Below are 21,166 nucleotides of genomic sequence, written 5' to 3' on the forward strand. Positions count from 1 at the left end.
TAATCTGATATGTCAGGGGATTCCTACAAAGAACAATCAAGCATTTGCCTGGAGGACTAGTGGACTAGATTTCTTCTGTTTTAATTTATAACATGAAAGAGGGAGCTTAATCTACACCAGACCCCTGGGAACCCCACTCAATAGACTGTGCACCAGGGAACTTTCCAAAGACTGCTTTGGAAGAGATCTTCCATCCTACTGGAATATTCTTTGATCAACTAACCAATGTCTAATGTCTATTTCATGTCTCAGTGGCTTCTTGTTGTTGACCTGGGTTGTCCTTTCATTCGGCTTATTGACCACTTTTTATGAGACAGGTTGTTATCAAAAGGCTATATGCACCTTCTTCTTATCAGAGGACAGAAGGACGTATCTAGGAAGGGCATATACAACTCATCCATTTCTCTCGCTTCTCAATATTGTGAGCAATTGCTCAGAGATATCCATAGAAGGTCTTGTTCCAGTGGTGTGGCCAGAACATCCTGCAAGAAAAAGTGAAAGAAAATCATTTCCTCCTCCTTAAATATGATCCAGTCTAGTCCCATCCTTCGACTTCGAAATTCACTGAAATTAGAAAATGGTGCTTTCGGTGGATAGCCCTTGGAGCTATAGATAGAACAAGTGTAGTCAGACCTGGGAAAGACACAAGGTAATCCTCCAAAGCAGTATTTCTTCAACTTGATCAGTGAATAAATGTCTTTTTATAGAAGAACAACTGTCGTGTAGCCCCATGTTGACTTCACTGTATTTTAATGTTTCTTAAATATATATAACTGTTAAACTAGGCATAAACTCCTTATGCATATTAGCCCTTAAGCAATACAGTCAAAATTAATTTGCAAATAAAACTAAAAAATTAATACTGGAATTATTACCATTAATTTAGTATGACATACGACAGCTTGGTAAAAATTAATTTTTGCTCAGAATGTGAGTGTGATTCCAAGCGCTATGGCATGTGTACTTGCTTTTGAGTTTGGTCTTCCTCTGCTGTCACCTGCTATGCAATGACTCCAACCCTTCAGTATTTCTCTTTATGACAATTCTAAGAAATCACCATTTCTTCAGTACACGTTGAAGTCCTCTGGTTTTCACTAGAGTGCAAGTGAATTCTACCTCACCCCTCTTCTCATTCGTGAAACATACTCCTTGGCCCTAACGCAAATGCAATTGGAGCATTGGAATCACGTGGCAGTTGTCAGTTACGAGGTCTTCCAGATGCCCCAGAATATGTGCAAATGTGTTTTTAATATCATTGAAATGAAAATATGACATAGAAGACTTCTCATGAAAAACTTTTGACTCTCCAAGAATGTGCCTCTAGCCTCCCATGGAGGATCCGCTTGACAAATATGACCAGGGAACCACCCGAGCTCCTTCTGTCAGAGCCCATAATGACACGGGTCCTATACCACTGTCCAGACAGAGCTGGCCATGCTGCCATCACAGAGATGGGGGAGATGAGGAAAAAGGCACGGCTGCACAGACTCAGCCATCTCCAGAATCTTCCAGGTGGAAATCAGGCAGGAACTCAGTTCATTTGGAATATTTTGCACTTGCCACAAATGGCTGAGAGACTGTTATGATCTAACCCTGTGTAGGATGCTTTTATGGGATGTCATAAAAGAGAAAATACACACACACTGGCCAGCAAGAGAGCTGGGATGACATAATGGCCGTTTTCATCTATAATTTCAGTGATTATATAGATGATGAATAAAATCCAACTACAAGTGCTTTTTTATTATCTTCTCGATGGGGTAAGATCTGAAAGCTTGACCCCTGGAAAGTAATAGCCTCTTTTAGATGTATCCAGAGCTGGAATAAACCTGGGAATCTGGACTTTGACCTGAAACTCTTAAAGAGAATGCTGCTTATCACTCCCCTGGGGACAGAGAGAGTTTTACAATGAGATCATCTTACACTGGAGGAATAGTATAGATGACTCTTAAAAGTCAAAGGAATCTACCCCAAGCTGGCTTCTACTGGGGGCAGCTGAGATATCAGATGGGCAGTGCTGAGCTGTTCACCAGGGGCCTCCTACCTTGACTAGGATAGAGGAGAAGGGCAGAGGTCAATCTGCTGATATTCCTGACAAGGAAGCAGGGCGTTCTATTTCTGTATTGAGGTCACTAGATAGAGCCAGACCTGAGTCATTCTTCCCAAAAGGTTTGAGCTCAGATCAAGTCCCTAAACGCCAGCAAACCAATTTCTGGGCAAACTACCCTAACCATACATCACATTAGCTGTCCTCTAGCCAGGGTGGCCAGAATCTGGGTTCTTTCCAATAGAGTGAAATATCTGGGTAATACCCCTGATGGTCTAGCATCCCTGGGGGAAGTACTTGGGCATTTACACCTGTCGACTGTCAGGCATTTGTAGTTGGAACCAACATCACTTGTAATGCTACCTGATTGAACCAAGAAGATTTCTCCTAGTAACTTCTGCCTATCTCAAGACTCACCAACCATCCAGATAACTCGAGGCATTATTCCCTCTCAGTGGGTTCAGCTAATGTGTGCTGAAAGGGGAAGGCAGATCAAAGGGTAGAAGTGGGCAGTTGCGAGAAAGGGTTTGCAGGTCTCTCACACCTCTGATGGTGATACACGGGATCCATTAGAGAGATACCTCATCATCTGTAGCTGTCAAATCCAAACTGTCCTCTTTTAAGAGCCAATTTGTTTTCTTGCCAGATCAGTGCTCTTATCTGTAATTGTGTGGACCAGAAGCAACAGCCAATAACCAGTTAACATGCAATTCAATTTCAGAAAAGAAATGTCTTAATTCAAACATTTATTGTACAAGTGTGAAATGCCCTTAGTGAAATTAATGGAGGCTCAGAGACTATAACTTATAAATCAGTTTGCCTGTGTGGAGCAAAATGATAGAAGGAAATAATATAGCTTTTGGAACAGACAAATGCAGCTTTGCTCAGTCTTGATTTTTCACACTGGGTCTGCTGTCATTACTATACTCTGATGGTAATGGTTGTCAACATGCCTAGATCTTAGCCAGTATAATAGTTGGAACAACAGTGCAAGTTTCTAGTGCTCCCACTGGTCATAACTTCTGACCAGAATGATGCTCCTCTGCCTACTTATTACACCCTCCTATACTCTAGTCTTGGTCCCCAAACAGGTGTCTCCAGATGCCCGTCAATCTATCATTAGACCCCATCCTCCATTTTTCATTTGAAATGGACACAAAGAAATATTTCTACTTTTTTTTTTTTTTTAGAAATATTTCTACTTTTTGAGACACCCTTGTGTTGTACAGAGGCTGTGCTCTGATTCACACTTTTGTGTATAGCCAAATCTTATCTGCCTACCATGGTCCAATACATTTGCTCGTGAAGCAAAATGTCACTGAAAGTGCTCAAAGCAAGTAGAATTTTCAGTTGAGAGCAGAGCATAGCTAGCTGTTCACTAAGCCTGTATACTCTTTTTCCTTGCCACATAGCTAGGCCATACCCTTTCCTTACTTTTCTGTTGGATGTGGCCGTGTGACTGAGCTCTAGCCAGTGGAATTTGAGCCTAAGTGAACACAAGTGAAGTGAAGATGGGCTTGAAGTCCTGACCCTAACAAAAAATCTTTCACATACCATTAACTTGACACAGATTGATGATGACAGTTTTGGAAGCCAGAGTGTTGATGATGGAGTAGTAGGTGGAAGAAACCTGGGTCCTTGAATCACCATTTGGGGAAAAGATGTGCATCAATCCGGAACACCTATTTTATGCTTTATCTGAGAGAAAAGCAAACTCCTTCCATATTTGAGCCTTTATATCATTTGGGGTTTGTTTGTTGCAGTAGCAAGCGTAAAGGCCAATAATACAATGTGTTCTACTGAATATAATGGGAAAGAACAGTCATATTTCAAGGTTCCTAACAGTTTTAGGATGTTTTTCTCCCAAATGAGTGTTTTAAAAAGACGACAGCATCTTCATTTGCTTTGAGATTCAAGTTCCTTGTCTGAGAAGAAAAAGAGAGAGAGAATTTTGGACTAAATCTTCATGAATCCATATTGTGCTACTATTTTTTTGCTCCCACAGTCCTCTTTTTTTTTTTTCCTTTGAGAAATAAAATGGAAAACATAGGACCATACAATGAGAAATCTCCTTTTTCCAAGTAGGATGGAGAAAAGTAAGGAGGCCAAGTCAATGTAAAAACAAATAAATACAAAATCTATTAGAATTAAACCAACTAGTTACACCTGGCTTTAACATTGCTTTGGAGCTTTTTATTGCTGCATAGAAGTATGTAAACAACGGTATATTATGAAGAGAGGGAAGGGTAGAGGGAAACATGGAGGAAGGAAGGGAGGAGGGCAGATACAGTGCTGAAACTCAAGTAGGAAACAAAGCAACATTTAGCATTCATTCCATGGCTCTCTAGCCAGTCATCTCAGATAGAACGTGACCCCACCTGTTAACGAAAAGAGCTATTGTTTGGTTCCTGCTTGCTCAACTCTTGCTCCTCCAACAGACGAATCTCACATGTGCGTGGACACATACTCCCACGCAAGCACACGTCCAAAAGCAGGTCATAATATCCTTCAGCATTAACTCCAAGAATTGCTACACTGTTAAATTCTGTCTTCCAAACAAACTTAACCTTCATGTGTAAGTGATTTGGCATTACATCTCTTCCTATGAAGGAAAAAAAAAATTCCACAATGCACAGCTTCTAATTAGTAATCCCCAGTACTGAGATGTAAATTACATTAAGTGTTTAAAATATTTCCGGACACATCTTAATCCAATAATCCTTTCTTGACTCAAGAAGGGTCTTAAAAAATCGACGGCCATTTATCAACCCAAGAGAGCTAAGACCCACAATTCAACAACACACTGTTTTCATGAGAGGCTCCCCTGGTTGGCATGATACTGCAAAGCACTGTGGAATGCCAAACACCCAGCTCTTTGGATTAAAAGCACAGTAATTCCGTGAAGTTTTTTGTCCTGAGTTGAGAGAATGGTTGTGTAGTGACTCACATTTCTTCAGACTTATCAGAGTAGCATTATGTCAAATATTTCATAGAATGATCTTTTCTCTGTCTCTCTCATGAGAAAAGGGAAAATTTAAGGTGGTTTGTGGATCTTCCCTTCAAACTTTCATAGCTAAAATTTAGTTTTAATCTGTAACGTTAAAAAGATTTTAAAAAAAAACGAACTGAACTTTATGGAGAAATGATCTGCCTCAATCTTGTCCAAAGTTAAAAGGGTTTCAGTAACAAGAAGGGTCCTCTTACTTGGTCCATTCAACACTGAGCATGATCAAGATTCCAACCACACTTCTAGGCATAGCAAGTGGAGAATGAAGATGTAGTAGGATTCACCCATGCCTTCTCTCTCAAATGTCACTGCTTTTTACCCAGCACTGACATAAGGATAAGAAGGACTGCAGCTCCCAGGAGCTCTGAGCTTGATCGTCAATGGCCCATGAGCATTCTCTCTTGAAATGTTTAATCAGACACAGAAGAACAAGTCTGACCTCAGAGTGGAAGGCTCCAAGGCCATGTTCTGGACTCAAACTGAATAGAATTGAGTATGAAAATCACTTAGGACATACAATTCACATTTCTTCCCATTTGCCTATTTGTTTAGTCCCTCGTTTCATTCCACAAAGGATTGAAACAGACCCTAGGGTAGGGAAGGGGAGAAACCATCAATGTAAAGTTATAAAATAAAAATAAAATATCAGACTGAAAGAAAAAGGCAGTACAAATATGTTAGCCATAACATAGATGCCGTGACAGACAGTCATGTTTGGTCCTGGCCAAAAGAAAATATAACCAGGAATGTTCTTCAAGCTTTTGGTCTGACTGAGGTTCTCGAAATTTTAGAAGATGAAGAAAAATGTAAAAATAATTTTAAAATAATTTGTAATCCTATTACAAAGAGGTTTAGAGCTGTTAATATTTTGGTGTGCTTCCTCCTAGTTTTTTCTCTTTCTCTCTCTAGATATACATGGATAAATTATATCATGTGCATTCTCCCATGTCATTAACTACTTTATGCAAACATGATTTGTAATGGTCTTAAAATGTTACATCATATTCCAGACTCCTTATTATTAGACATTTTGATTGCTTCTAATAATTTGCTACAATAAACTCATGATCAAGACACTTATACATAATCTTTTCAGACATTTCTCATAATTTTACAAGGATATATTTTTATGAGTAGAGTTACCAGGACCAATGGTAGAAACTTCTCTGTGGTTCCTGATAACTATTGTCAAGTCACTTTCTAGAACATCTGTAGCCATTTTCATTTTAACAGCAATTGACAAGAGCAATTTCTCAACATTCTTTTAAAAAATATTATTTTAAAAAATTTTATTAATTTGATAGGTGGAAAATAGTATTTCATTATTTTTTCTTTTCTTTGACTTCTAATGAAATGGAATACTTCTCTTCTTATATTCACTAAGCATACGTTGTCTTTTTTGGAGGATAGCCTATTTATGTGCTTGGCCAGTTTGTATTTAATTTTTAATATGTTTTTATTGGTTTCTATTTTTCTGTTTTTTAATATAAGCTTTCACATATTTTATTGTAGTTATTTATATTTATATTCTTGCTATGCTTTGAGTGGATGCTTTTATTCTTTATATTTTCTAAATATTTATAGTAGAAAAGTAATTGAATATCATATATGTGCTTTGTTACCTACCACTTGATCCAATGCTGTTATTCTAATTCTAAAGTATTTTGAAAATTATGAATATTAAGTTTCTTCCTTTTGAATAATTTTATTTCTGTTTCATATGAAAGCATCTTCCCTCTCAACTCCTGCCAATTTTAATGAGCTTGATATTTGTAATTAGCAAGATATATTTTTCATATTAAGAAAGAACACTGTCCTACTTCACTATGATTTTCTTTTTCAATACTGGATACTAAAATTTATCAGATGTGATTGATATGATCATGTGGCCTTCCACGTTTTGACTTTTTGAGAGAGAGTTTTTTTTTTTAATAAACTTGGATTCTTTTATTCAGGAATTCACTCTTCTATGTCAATATGGTTTTTTTAAACCATACTGTTTAACTTCATTTATTGGTCTATTTAGTTTACTGTTTATTTATTAGTGTTTTATTTTGAATTTTTTATATCCACATTCATAAATTCAAAATAAAATTCCATAGTATTATTATATACATTATAGGTAAGATTTTTGATATCACTTTTATATTAAATGAATTAGACATATTCATTAATTTATTAAATTTATTTAGCTTATTATTTCATTATTTAGTTTATTATTTACTTTATTAAATGTATTACATATGTTCAATATTTTTCTCTGCTCTTATACTTTTTACAGTTCATATTATTTTTAGCATGTAAAAGAATTTAGTGGAAATATCTGTCCCTAAAACTTTTATCTAATAGAATAATTGCTTAATAATCCTTTGAAATACTTGCCATATGATTTCATCCATAAAATATTTCCATTTTTGCTTGAATCAACTTTGATAATTTGTAAGTTCCCTAGACATTTACCACTGTATTGTGTTTTTCAAAGTAGCATGAAGTTTCACTTACAACATTTTCATTAAAATTATTTTAATAATACATAGTACATATACAGCATTACATATCTTTTCATTCATTCTAAATGTGATGAATTTTTTTCTTTATTTTCTGATTAAAATTTACTCATATTTTTTCTTTCTCTAATTTATTTATTTCCATTGTTTTCTTTACTATTTTATTCCTCCTGCTTTCCTTCAGTTTTCTAGCTAGTTCACAAAAATGATTATATATTTTTCATAACTAAGTCATATTAGACAATGAATTTACTTCTAATTAGAAATTTGGCCATATCCTTTAAGTTTTGGTAAACAGTTTTCATTGTCATCGTTTTGTAAATAGACTGCAGTTGTAATTTTTATTTCTTTTTTGATATACTCATCCAAGGATGATTTGCCATGCTTTTGTGAACCACCTTCCCCCTAAATACACATACAGCACTCTTTGGTCTTCATTAATATGACCTGAACTTTAAAAATATTTTTCAAGAATATTTTCAGAGAGATATTCAAGATGGCAGAGGAGTAGGTGGACGTGGAGTTCATCTCTCTCCACAGATGCATAAGGAATACATTTATAGATGCAACAGTTCTCACAGAACACTGGCTAAAAACTAGCAGAAGACCTTGGACACCAGAAAGGACTATAAAGATCCCTTCATAACTGGGCTACCCCTCCAAAAGCAGAGGCAGCCAGAGGACGTGTGTGCACCAGTCCACATGGGGAAGGAGTAGGGATGGAGCCCAGCACCACCTCCTGGTTCTCCCTCCAGGGAAACCAGGAAAACAAGAAGTAGCAAGAGCTTGAGAAACGCCTGGCTTTGAATTGGAGACTATTCACCTGCCTATTGCTTCATTCCTAGAAATTTCATCACAACTAAGTAAGAAAAAAAAATACCTGAAAGAAAGAAAACAAAGAAAAAATGCCCCAGAATTCCTAAAGAACAGGTCTTAGTGCTCTGGTGAGGTGTCAGGCCTGAGCCTCTGAGGTGGGAGAGCCGAGCTCAGGACATTGGTCCACCAGAGACCTCCTGGCTCCATGTAATATCAAACAGCGAAACCTCTCCCAGAGATCTTCATCTCAATGCTAAGACCCAATTCCACTCAATGACCAGCAAGCTCCCATGCTGGACACCCTATGCTAAACAACTAGCAAGACAGGAACACAACCCCACCCATTAGCAGAGAGACTGCCTAAAATCAGGACACCCCAAAACACACCACTGGACATGGTCCTGCCCACCAGAATGACAAGATACAGCCTCATCCACAAGAACCCAGGCACCAGTCCCCCCAAACCAGGAAGCCTACACAACCCACTGAACCAAGCTTACCCACTGGGGGCAGACACCAAAAATAATGGGAACTACGAACCTACAGCCTGCGAAACGGAGACCCCAAACACAGTAAGTTAAGCAAAGTGAGAAGACAGAGAAATACACAGCAGATGAAGGAGCAAGGTAAAAACCCACCAGACCAAACAAATGAAGAGGAAATAGGCAGTCTACCTGAAAAAGAATTCCGAGTAATGATAGTAAAGGTGATCCAAAATCTTGGAAATAGAATGGAGAAAATACAAGAAACGTTTAACAAGGACCTAGAAGAACTAAAGAGCAAACAAACAATGATGAACAACACAATAAATGAAATTAAAAATTCTCTAGAAGGAATCAATAGCAGAATAACTGAGGCAGAAGAACGGATAAGTGACCTGGAAGATAAAATAGTGGAAATAACTACCATAGAGCAGAATAAAGAAAAAAGAATGAAAAGAATTGAGGACAGTCTCAGAGACCTCTGGGACAACATTAAACACACCAACCTTCGAATTATACGGGTCCCAGAAGAAGAAGAGAAAAAGAAAGGGACTGAGAAAATATTTGAAGAGATTATAGTTGAAAAATTCCCTAACATGGGTAAGGAAATAGTCAGTCAAGTCCAGGAAGTGCAGAGAGTCCCATACAGGATAAATCCAAGGAGAAACACGCCACAAAGACACACATTAATCAAACTATCAAAAATTAAATACAAAGAAAAAATATTAAAAGCAGCAAGGGAAAAGCAGCAAATAACATACAAGGGAATCCCCATACGTTTAACAGCTGATCTTCTAGCAGAAACTCTGCAAGCCAGAAGGCAGTGGCAGGACATATTTAACGTGATGAAAGGGAAAAACCTACAACCAAGATTACTCTACCCAGGAAGGATATCATTCAGATTCGACGGAGAAATCAAAACCTTTACAGACAAGCAAAAGCTAAGAGGATTCAGCACCACCAAATCACCTGTGCAACAAATGCTAAAGGAACTTCTCTAGGCAGGAAACACAAGAGAAGAAAAAGATTTTCAATAACAAACCCAAAACAATTAAGAAAATGGTAATAGGAACATATCAATAACTGCCTTAAATGTAAGTGGATTAAACACTCCAACCAAAAGACATAGACTGGCTGAATGGATACAAAAACAAGACCCATACATATGCTGTCTACCAGAGATCCATTTCAGACCTAGGGACACATACAGACTGAAAGTGAGGGGATGGAAAAAGATATTCCATGCAAATGGAAATCAAAAGAAAGCTGGAGTAGCAATTCTCATGTCACACAAAATAGACTTTAAAATAAAGACTTTACAAGAGACAAAGAAGGACACTACATAATGATCAAGGGATCAATCCAAGAAGAAGATATAACAATTGTAAATATCTAGGCACCCAATATAGGAGCACCTCAGTACAGAAGGCAAATGCTAACAGCCTTCTGTTAGGGGAAGGGGAAATCGACAGTAACACAATCATAGTAGGGGACTTTAACACCCCACTTTCACCAACGGACAGATCATCCAAAATGAAAATAAATAAGGAAACACAAGCTTTAAATGATACATTAAACAACATGGACTTTATTGATATTTAAAGGACATTCCATCCAAAAACAACAGAATACACTTTATTCTCAAGTGCTCATGGAACATTCTCCAGGACAGAACATATTTTGAGTCACAAATCAAGCCTTGGAAAATTTAAGAAAATTGAAATCATATCAAGTATCTTTTCCAACAACAACACTATGAGGCTAGATATCAATTACAGGAAAAAAATCTGTAAAAAATACAAACACTTGGAGGCTACGCAATACACTACTAAATCACCAAGAGATCACTGAAGAAATCAAAGAGGAAATTTAAAAATACCTGGAAACAAATGACAATGAAAACACGATGATCCAAAACCTTTGAGATGCAGCAAAAGCAGCTCTAAGAGGGAAGTTTTTAACAATGCAATCCTACTTCAAGACACAAGAAACATCTCAAATAAACAACCTAATCTTACACCTAAAGCAGTTAGAGAAAGAAGAACAAAAAACACCAAAGTTAGTAGAAGGAAAGAAATCATAAAGATCCGATCAGAAATAAATGAAAAATGAAGGAAATGATTGCAAAGATCAATAAAACTAAAAGCTGGTTCTTTGAGAAGAAAAACAAAATTGATAAACCATTAGCCAGACTCATCAAAGAAAAAAAGGGAGAAGACTCAAATCAATAGAATTAGAAATGAAAAAGGAGACGTAACGGCTGACACTACAGAAATACAAAGGATCATAAGAGATAACTACAAGCAACTATATGCCAATAAAATGGACAACCTGGAAGAAATGGACACATTCTTAGAAAAGCACAACATTCTGAGATTGAACCAGGATGAAAGAGAAAATATAAACAGACCAACCAGAGGCACTGAAATTGAAACTAAGATTAAAAATCTTCCAACAAACAAAGCCCAGGACCAGATGGCTTCATGGGTGAATTCTATCAAGCATGTAGAGAAGAGCTAACACCTATTCTTCTCAAACTCTTCCAAAATATAGCAGAGGGAGGAAAACCCCCAAACTCATTCTATGAGGGCACCATCACCCTAATACCAAAACCAGACAAAGATGTCACAAAAAAGGAAAACTACAGGCCAATATCACTGATGAACATAGATGCAAAAATCCTGAATAAAATACTAGCAAACAGAATCCAGCAGCACATTAAAGGGATCATACACCACGATCAAGTGGGGTTTATCCCAGGAATGCAAGGATTCTTCAATATACCCAAGTAAATCAATGTGATACATCATATTAACAAACTGAAGGATAAAAAACAAATGATCATCTCCATAGATGCAGAAAAAGCTTTCAACAAACTTCAACACCCATTTTTGATAAAAACCCTCCAGCAAATAAGCATAGCTGGAACTTACCTCAACATAATAAAGGCCATATATGAAAAACCCACAGCCAGCATCATTCTCAGTGGTGAAAAACTAAACCATTTCCATTAAGATCAGGAACAAGACAAGGTTGCCCACTCTCAACACTATCATTCAACACAGTTTTGGAAGTTTTAGCCACAACAATTAGAGAAGATAAAGAAATAAAAAGAATCCAAATCAGAAAAGAAGAAGTGAAGGTGTCGCTGTTTGCAGATGACATGATACTATATATAGAGAATCCTAAAGATGCTATCAGAAAACTACTGGAGATAATCAATGAATTTGGTAAAGTAGCAGGATACAAAATTAATGCACAGAAATCTCTTGCATTCCTATACACTAATGATGAAAAATCTGAAAGAGAAATTAAGGAGACACTCCCATTTACCATTGCAACAAAAAGAATAAAATACCTAGGAATAAACCTACCTAAGGAAACAAAAGACCTGTAGGCAGAAAACTATAAGACACTGATGAAAGAAATTAAAATGATACAAACAGATGGAGAGATATAGCATGTTCTTGGATTGGAAGAATCAACATTGTGAAAATGACTCTACTACCCAAAGCAATCTACAGATTCAGTGCAATCCCTATCAAACTACCAGTGGCATTTTTCACAGAACTAGAACAAAAAAATTCACTATTTGTATGGAAACACAAAAGACCCCGAATAGCCAAAGCAGTCTTGAGAAAGAAAAATGGAGCTGGAGGAATCAGGCTCCCTGACTTCAGACTATACTACAAAGCTACAGTAATCAAGACAGTATGGTACTGGCACTAAAACAGAAATATAGATCAATGGAGCTGGTTAGAAAGCCCAGAGATAAACCCACGCACATATGGTCACCTTACCTTTGATAAAGGAGGCAAGAACATACCATGGAGAAAAAACAGCCTCTTCTATAAGTGGTACTGGGAAAACTGGACAGATACATGTAAAAGAATGAAATTAGAACACTCCCTAACACCACACACAAAAATAAACTCAAAATTGATTAAAGACCTAAATGTAAGGCCAGAAACTATCAAACTCTTAGAGGAAAACATAGGCAGAACACTCGATGACATAAATCACAGCAAGATCCTTTTTGACCCATCTCCTAGAGAAATGGAAATAAAAACAAAAATAAACAAATGGGACCTGATGAAACTTAAAGTCTTTTGCACAGCAAAGGAAACCATAAATAAGACGAAAAGACAACCCTCAGAATGGGAGAAAATATTTGCAAATGAAGCAACTGACAAGGGATTAATCCCCAAAATATACAAGCAGCTCATGCAGCTCAATATCAAAAAAAACAACCCAATCCAAAAAGGGGCAGAAGACCTAAATAGACATTTCTCCAAAGAAGATCTACAGATTGCCAACAAACACATGAAAGGATACTCAACATCCCTAATTGTTAGGGAAATGCAAATCAAAACTACAATGAGGTATCACCTCACACAGGTCAGAATGGCCATCCTCAAAAAATCTACAAGCAGTAAATGCTGGAGAGGGTGTGGAGAAGACGGAACCCTCTTGCACTGTTGGTGGGAATGTAAATTGATACAGCCACTATGTAGAACAGTATGGAGGTTACTCAAAAAACTAAAAATAGAACTACCATACGACCCAGCAATCCTACTACTGGGCATAAACCCTGAGAAAACCATAATTCAAAAAAAATCATGTACCACAATGTTCATTTCAGCTCTGTTTACAGTAGCCAGGACATGGAAGCAACCTACGTGTCCATCGACAGATGAATGGATAAAGAAGATATGGCACATATATACAATGGAATATTACTCAGCCATAAAAAGAAACGAAATTGGGTTATTTGTAGTGAGTTGGGTGGACCTAGAGTCTGTCATACAGAGTGAAGTAAGTCAGAAGAGAAAAACAAATATCGTATGCTAACACATATATATGCAATCTAAAAAAAAAAATGTTCTGAAGAACCTAGGGGCAGGGAAGGAATATAGGCGCAGATGTAGAGAATGGACTTGAGGACACAGGGAGGGGGAAGGGTAAGCTGGGTTGAAATGAGAGAGTGGCATGGACATACATACACTACCAAATATAAAATAGATAGCTAGTGGGAAGCAGCCGCATAGCACAGGGAGGTCAGCTCAGTGCTTTGTGACCACCTAGAGGGGTGGATAGGGATGGTGGGAGGGAGATGCAAGAGGGAGGAGATATGGGGATGTATGTATATGTATAGCTGTTTCACTTTGTTATACAGCAGAAACTAACACACCATTGTAAAGCACTTATACTCCAATATAGATGTTAAAAAAAAGAAAAGAATATTTTCAAGGATAATTCTTGACTTCTGCCCTCTATTTTATAACCAAATATATTACTAATGATATCATTAAACCCTGTGTTCTGCTGTCTAAAGATGTAAACAATAGTGGATTACTTAAAAGAACTATTCTTGATCCCATGATATTTTAAAAATTAACAGTTCTAATATAACCTTTGTCTCAGTGCTCTTTGGTTCTGTGAAATAAACCATCAGATTCATAGCATTGAAGTAGTCTGTCCAGGAAACAAGGTTGAAATAATGTCCTATAGAGATTCTAACTGTAGGCAGCAATGGCTATTACATTGGCATCATATTTACAAATACAGTATAATTTTACCACATTTGACACACTTTCCCTTTCATCAAGTTAACTCCAACTTTTCCTTCAAAACTCAGGAAAAAAAAAAAAAAGAAAAAACCTCAGCTAAAGTTTCTCCTTCTCCATAAAGCCATCCTTAATTTCCAGGTTTCTTGAATGTCCCCTCAAGACTTCCCAGAACATCCTATATACATTACTATCCCAGTTTGTGTCCTGCTGGTTTTCTATGACTGCTTCTTTACTAAGCATTTTAGGGGCAATGCCTAGCCCAGTGCCTGACAATTTATAGATGGTTAATGAAAGTTTTGTTAAATGAGTTAAGTTAATAAAAGGAAGACTTGATCGATTAATCAAGCAAGTATTTCGAGTGGACAGGAACCATTATCTATTTGTCCCTCTCTTTTGATTGGCTCTTCAGTCTTAGTGTTGCTAAGAGAAAAAGTTGGCATGAGACCTCCCTGTGAACTCAGAAAGGAGAGCTGGGCTCGAGGAGAGTAGTCACTTACTAAATTAGTAGATGTGTCACTCTTCGCTCTGGGGACAATGGCCATAGTCCATTGTGAGATTGCTGGGAACTTTGTAACTGCCCCCATATTGGTTTGCCCTTTTCCATTATTTCCCCAGTTTTCAGCAACACGCTCATCTGAGAACAGTCTCTTCACGCTTCAAGACTAGGTTCATGCTCCAGCTCCTTGCCAGTCTTCCCTGACCACTGCCGTGGGAGTGACTCTCTCCATCTCTGACCTTTTTCCCCACATAATGACCCTACCAGATGCTTGGCTTCTAACATTTAACTGCTTTCTAGTATATTTTTCCTCATTAACAGAGTTTGAGAGCTTTGCGGATGGATGGAGATCTATTTTTTCATCCCCCATAGTTTCTAGCAAGACATCTTGCACATTGTATGTACAGAGTAAGCACGTTAATGCATGGGTGTATATACATGGGCATGTGAGTGTGTGTGTATAGAATTACACACCACGCAAATACCCATTTCAAAACCTTCCTCCCAAAACAAAATCAGAAGAAAGGGGATGTGGGGAACTTTTGTGCAGGAAAAGTCAAAAATTTCCCCAAACACTTTCAACCTCATTTCCATCTACTCTGCCCTAAAATCCAGAAACAATGTTCTGAAAACTTTACCTCTTCTTTTTCAGGAAAGATAAACGCAATCAGTTATTATTTACCAAAATATTTCTGTGCTTCCTCACAGAACGTTTCTGGTACCTGAGGAAAGCTCAGGTACCACTCCCAATCACCCCAAAACACTCCCCAAATCATCAATAGTTAAGAGAAACCCTCTGAGCATTTAACCCACCTACTTCCCCCACATATATTTATACATGCAAGTCATTGTCTGGAACCAAGAAGTACATACATAAACCCAGGCACACGTGTGCCCACACCCGTGCACACATACGTGCACGTTCCTCTTACTGACTTGGGAGAACCCTCCCTGACAGAGTAAGGATGGATCCTGAGAGCTCTTGGAGCACAGTAAGTTTCTAGCACCAGCTGCCATCAAGCACTGGTCCAGACAGGCAGAAGGACCATGTGGCTGAATTTCAGGGTAATTAAGAATGTAAATGGAAGCCCTGAGTGCCACTGGGCACTTAGCAGCATGTGCAAAATTCTCCCAGCAGGTACCCAGGTGGGCACGAGGCCAACAGTCTTTTCACCCCCTGCCACTTTTGGCAAGTGAGGCTGAGCCTGCTCTGGGGAACATAAATGGAAGAGCAGTGGTGGCAGGGAAGATTCTCATTAGGCAGCCAACACATTTTGCTCTCCTTGCTGTAGTATCAGTTGCGTGCTGTTCTCCCCTTAATCCGTCAGCTCTCCTTAAGTCTGTTGGGGTAGTTCCCTCTATTCCTGGCTAGATTATCTGCACAAACAGTTGAGAGGGAGACGTGGTCAGCAGCAATTGCCCTCTGACTTCTCATTAACTGATCTAAGCCTGCTGCCATGGCAGGCAGCTGGTTATTCCAGGTAGGGCGTTTCCCCCAGGTCTCCTTTACCTTTTATCACTTCTGTCCCTCAATTTCTTTTTTTTTAAAAAAAATTTTAGTAGAGTATTGTTGATTTACAATGTTGTGTTAGTTTCTGCTGTACAGCAAAGTGTATCAGTTATACATATACATACATCCACTCTTTTTTAGATTCTTTTCCCATTTAGGTCATTACAGAGTATTGAGTAGAGTTCCCTGTGCTATACAGTAGGTCCTTTTAGTTATCTATTTTATATATAGGAGTGTGAGTTTGTCAATCCCACTTTCCCAATCTATCCCTTCCCCACCCCCTGCTTTTCCCCTTGGTAACTGTAAGTTTGTTTTCTACATCTGTGACTCTATTTCTGTTTTGTAAATAAGTTCATTTGTACCATTTTTTTAGATTCCACATATAAGCAATATCATATGATGTTTGTCTTTCTCTCTCTGACTTACTTCACTCAGTATGACAATCTCTGGCTCCATCCATGTTGCTGCAAATGGCATTATTTCGTTCTTTTTTATGGCTGAGTAATATTCCATTGTATGTATGTACCACACCTTCTTTATCCATTCCTCTGTCAATGGACATGGAAGCAACCTAAATGTCCCTCAATTTATGATTGGGCTCCAAGGTCACAGGACCCTTCCCCGGCATCAGAGAACAGCAAAACTTGGGAGCCAATGATCTTACCTCTTCTTCATGTCCCTTGCTTCTCATCTTAACTCAGAAACACCTTCAATAAGAATTAATAAATATGTCATTGATGGTAGAATTTTAGGTCTTGTGATCACTGGACAAGAGAACATATTTTACAAGGCAGTCTTCCTGGAGCTACTTGATTATTTGTTGGGCTTGCTCTGATATTTTTATCTCTTTTCCCAGCCCCACCTCCTTAGAATGGCCTTGGTCCTCAGTTTCCCCAAAATATACCAATAGGTATGAGGCTGCTCTAAATTCTGTGCTTATATAGGTAAGTGATGGCTAAGATACTCTCCTCTTCTTATTCTTCGGAAAGAACATTCTAAGAGAGCCTGAAAGAGTCAAGATTGTGACCACAGCAGAAGAGACCTTTTGGTATCAGGCTTCTGTCTACCTTTTCAGCTTCAGTCTCAGGTTCACATATTACACTTCAGCCATGCCAACCAAATTCCTTATAATTCACTGCCTCTATGGCTTTCTACCTGCTATTCCTATCACCCAGAATGGCCTTTGCCCAGACTCTCCCTATTTACATGTCTTCATCTCAGAGCTTCCATGGCACCCTATGCACAATTTTCCTATAGCACCAAACTTTAAGAACACAAGGACAATCAGCTGGTCATTTAGTGTTTTAAGACTCCCCTTTGGGAGAGAGTATGAAAGGACAATTTTATAGAAACCAGGAAGGAAATGGGAAGTGGCAAGAAATGGGTGGGTGCTAGCACTTTGTTGTCTACTCTATCAATTAGAATGATATTGACAGAAAATGGAAAAAAATTGATAATGGCTTATACAAAGTATTTTATTTCTGTCTCATAAAGAAATCACCCCAGGCTGGCAGTCCAGGGATAATATGGTAATTCTGTTCCAACAACACTCCCAGGCTCCTTTCAGTTCATTGTTATATGCTTGCCCTCATATACTATGGTCCAAGATGGCAGCATCCTTACTCTAGGATGCAGAAGGAGAAAGGGCAGAGAAGAATTGAGGGAGGGATATGGACTAGTCACCTCTGTGAAAAATCTCTAGAAGCTGCCTCACATTTTGACTTACATCATAATGTCCAGTCACCTGTGCATAAGGGAATTGGTAAAGGTAGTCATTGTTCTGGGAGAGCATATACTCAGCTAAAATCCTATTACAATGAAAGAAGGAAAGAATGGGTATCAGTACAACTACTACAGTATTATCCTAGTTTTAAGGCAACCTCACTAGCCAATTGAATCTGATTATGCTAGAATATTTCCTTTAAAACCACACACATATACCCCTCCTATTCATTATACTGGAAGTCCTAGCTAGTGCAATATGACAAGAAAAAGAAATGAGGTATTTAAAAAATAAAACACACATACATTTGCCTAACCAATCATCAAACATTTATTTACAGAACTGCACTATTTTTATGAGAATTGTAGAAGTCTAAGACAGAGTCCTTTTATGCACATAATTGAAGCTAATTTTTTGATGAAAACTGTGCCTAAGGATCTATAGCTAGTCAAAAGAAGAGTTTAAAAATATTACAAGGCCAGCTTTTCAATACATTTCTCTCCAGAAGTGCAGACTTGCACATCCATCTGCCTACAGAAACAGAACAGAATTCTGCCTACAGAATGGATCCTTCTGGATTCCTATAGATACTCATGTGCAACACTAAACTAACTTATTGTCTCCCATGACCACTTCTCTAGAACTCCCTATCTACAACTATTGGAATCACTATCCATCCAGTTGTCCAAGTTAGAGATCTAGACTTCATCACTCATCTAGACTTCACCTTGACCTCCTAAAATTAATAAACTACTACGTTCCATCCATTCTATCTCCTTCCTCACATTTCCACCAACACTGTCATTACATCACTCCAAGCAACCATCATACATAACTTGATTATCATTGCTTCTCTGATCTTGTTTTCTAGGACTGGCACAATTTTACAGGAACAATAGAACTATAATGTGATGGTTGCTTTATTAGAAGTAAGACCAAAGTACGTAGAGTAGGGAAAAATTACTTCTAGCTTTGATGGGCATAGGCTTTTGAGAAGTACTTTGAGAAGGAGATAAAATATTTTCAAAGATAAATATTGTCTAGAAAAGGACACTAAGCAGAAGAAACTGCATAAGTAAAAGTATGGTGTTATCCAAAATCAGAGTAGTGTAGACTGAATAGTATATTCTGTAGACTGTGTGTTAGTTTCCTAGGGCTGCTATAACAAAGTACCACAGGGACTTGGTGGCTTAAACAATAGAAGTATATTTTCTCACAATTCTGGAAGCTAGAAATCCAAGATCAAGGTGTTAATAGAGTTGATTTCTTATGAGACTTTTCTGTTTGGCTTGTAGATGGTTGTCTTTTCTCTGTGTCTTCACAAGGTCTTTCTTCTCTCTGTGTGCATGTGTGTTGTAATTTCCTCTCTCTCTTTTTTTTTTCATAAGCAGTGAAGCCAATTTTTTTTTTCCATCTTGGGAGATATGGCCCATTTATTTATTTGTTTTATTTTTTATGGTGTACAACATGATGATTTAATATACATTGTGAAATTATTACCACAATCAAGTTAATTAACACATCCATAACCTCACAAGGTTACCTTTGTGTGTGGGGGGGGGGTGTAGTGAGGACACTTAAGATCTACCCTCTTAGCAATTTTCAGTATATAATAGAGTATTATTAACTATAGTCACCATGTTGGAAATGTGTACCCTTTGACTAACATCTTCCCCACCCCTGAGCCCCTGGAAACCAGTATTCTACCCTCTGATTCTATGGGTTCGACTTTTTTAGATTCCACATGTAAGTGAAATTATACAATATTTGCTTTTCTGTGTCTGGCTTACTTCACTTAGCGTAATGTCCTCCAGGTTCATTCACGTTGTTGCAAATGGCATGATTTCTTCCTATTTATGGCTGAATAATATTCAACTGTATGTATATACCACATATTCTTTACTGATGCATCCATTGACAAGTTGTTTCTGTATCTTGGCTATTGTGAATAATGCTGCAGTGAATGTAGAAATGCAGATATCTGTTTGAAATACTGATTTCATTTTCTCTGGATATATACACAGAAGTGGGATTGATGGACCATATAGTAGTTCTATTTTTTATTTTTTTGAGAAGCCTCCATACTATTTTCCATAGTGGTTGTAACAACTTACACTCCTACCAACAGTATACAGGGGTCCCCTTTTCTCCACACCCTTGCAAGCATTTGTTATCTCTTGTCTTTTTCGTTAATAGCTATCCTAGTAGGTATGAAGTGATATCTCACTGTGGTTTTGATTTGAATTTCCCTAGTGATTAGTGATGTTGAGCAACTTTTCTTATACCTGTTGGTCACTGGATGTCTTCTTTGGAAAAATGTCTATTCAGGTCCTTTGCCCAACTTTTAATCATGTTACTTTATTTTAATTTAGTTTGCTAGTGAGTTGTATGAGTTCCTTATATATTTTGGATATTTACCCCTTATCAGATATACAGTTTGAAAACATTCTTTCCCATTTCATAGATTGCCTTTTCATTTTGTTGACTGTTTGCTGTAACAGAAGCTTTGTAGTCCCACTCATTTATTTTGTTGTTGTTGCTTGTGCTTTTGGTATCATAGCCCAAAAATCATTGCCAAGACAAATGTTAAGGAGGTTTTTCACCATGTTTTGTTCTGTGAGGTTTCAGGTCTTACATTTAAGTCCTTAATCCATTTTGAGCTTGTTTTATAGTATAAAATAGGGTCCAGTTTCATTATTTTGCATGTGTCCCAAAAGCATTTATTGAAGAGACTTTTCTTTCCCCATTGTATAATCTTGATGCCCTCATTAAAGATAAGTTGACCATACATGCGTGGGTTTATTTCTGGACTCTGTTCTGTTTCACTGGTCTGTGTGTCTGTTCTTATGCCAGTACCTTACTGCTTTAATTACTATAATTTTGTAATGTAGATTGAAATCAGGAAGTGTGATGCCTCCAGCTTTGTTCAGCTTTCTCAGTATTGCTTTGGCTATTCAAGTCTTTTGTGGTTCCATAAGAATCTTAGGGTTATTTTTTCTATTTCTGTG

At 37.7% G+C, this 21,166-nt stretch overlaps 1 long non-coding RNA gene across 2 annotated transcripts in view; it reads right to left on the reverse strand.

The window, feature by feature from the left end:
- Nucleotides 1-373: 373 nt before the first annotated feature.
- Nucleotides 374-21,166, reverse strand: part of LOC132428935 (uncharacterized) — a 290,602-nt gene continuing 269,809 nt past the window's right edge. For both annotated transcript variants that reach the window (XR_009520260.1, XR_009520259.1), the window contains exon 3: nucleotides 374-482. This is a non-coding gene — a long non-coding RNA (uncharacterized lncRNA). The remainder of the gene's footprint in view (nucleotides 483-21,166) is intronic.

This window comes from Delphinus delphis, chromosome 8, assembly GCF_949987515.2.
Source record: "Delphinus delphis chromosome 8, mDelDel1.2, whole genome shotgun sequence".
Classification (NCBI taxonomy): domain Eukaryota; kingdom Metazoa; phylum Chordata; class Mammalia; order Artiodactyla; family Delphinidae; genus Delphinus; species Delphinus delphis.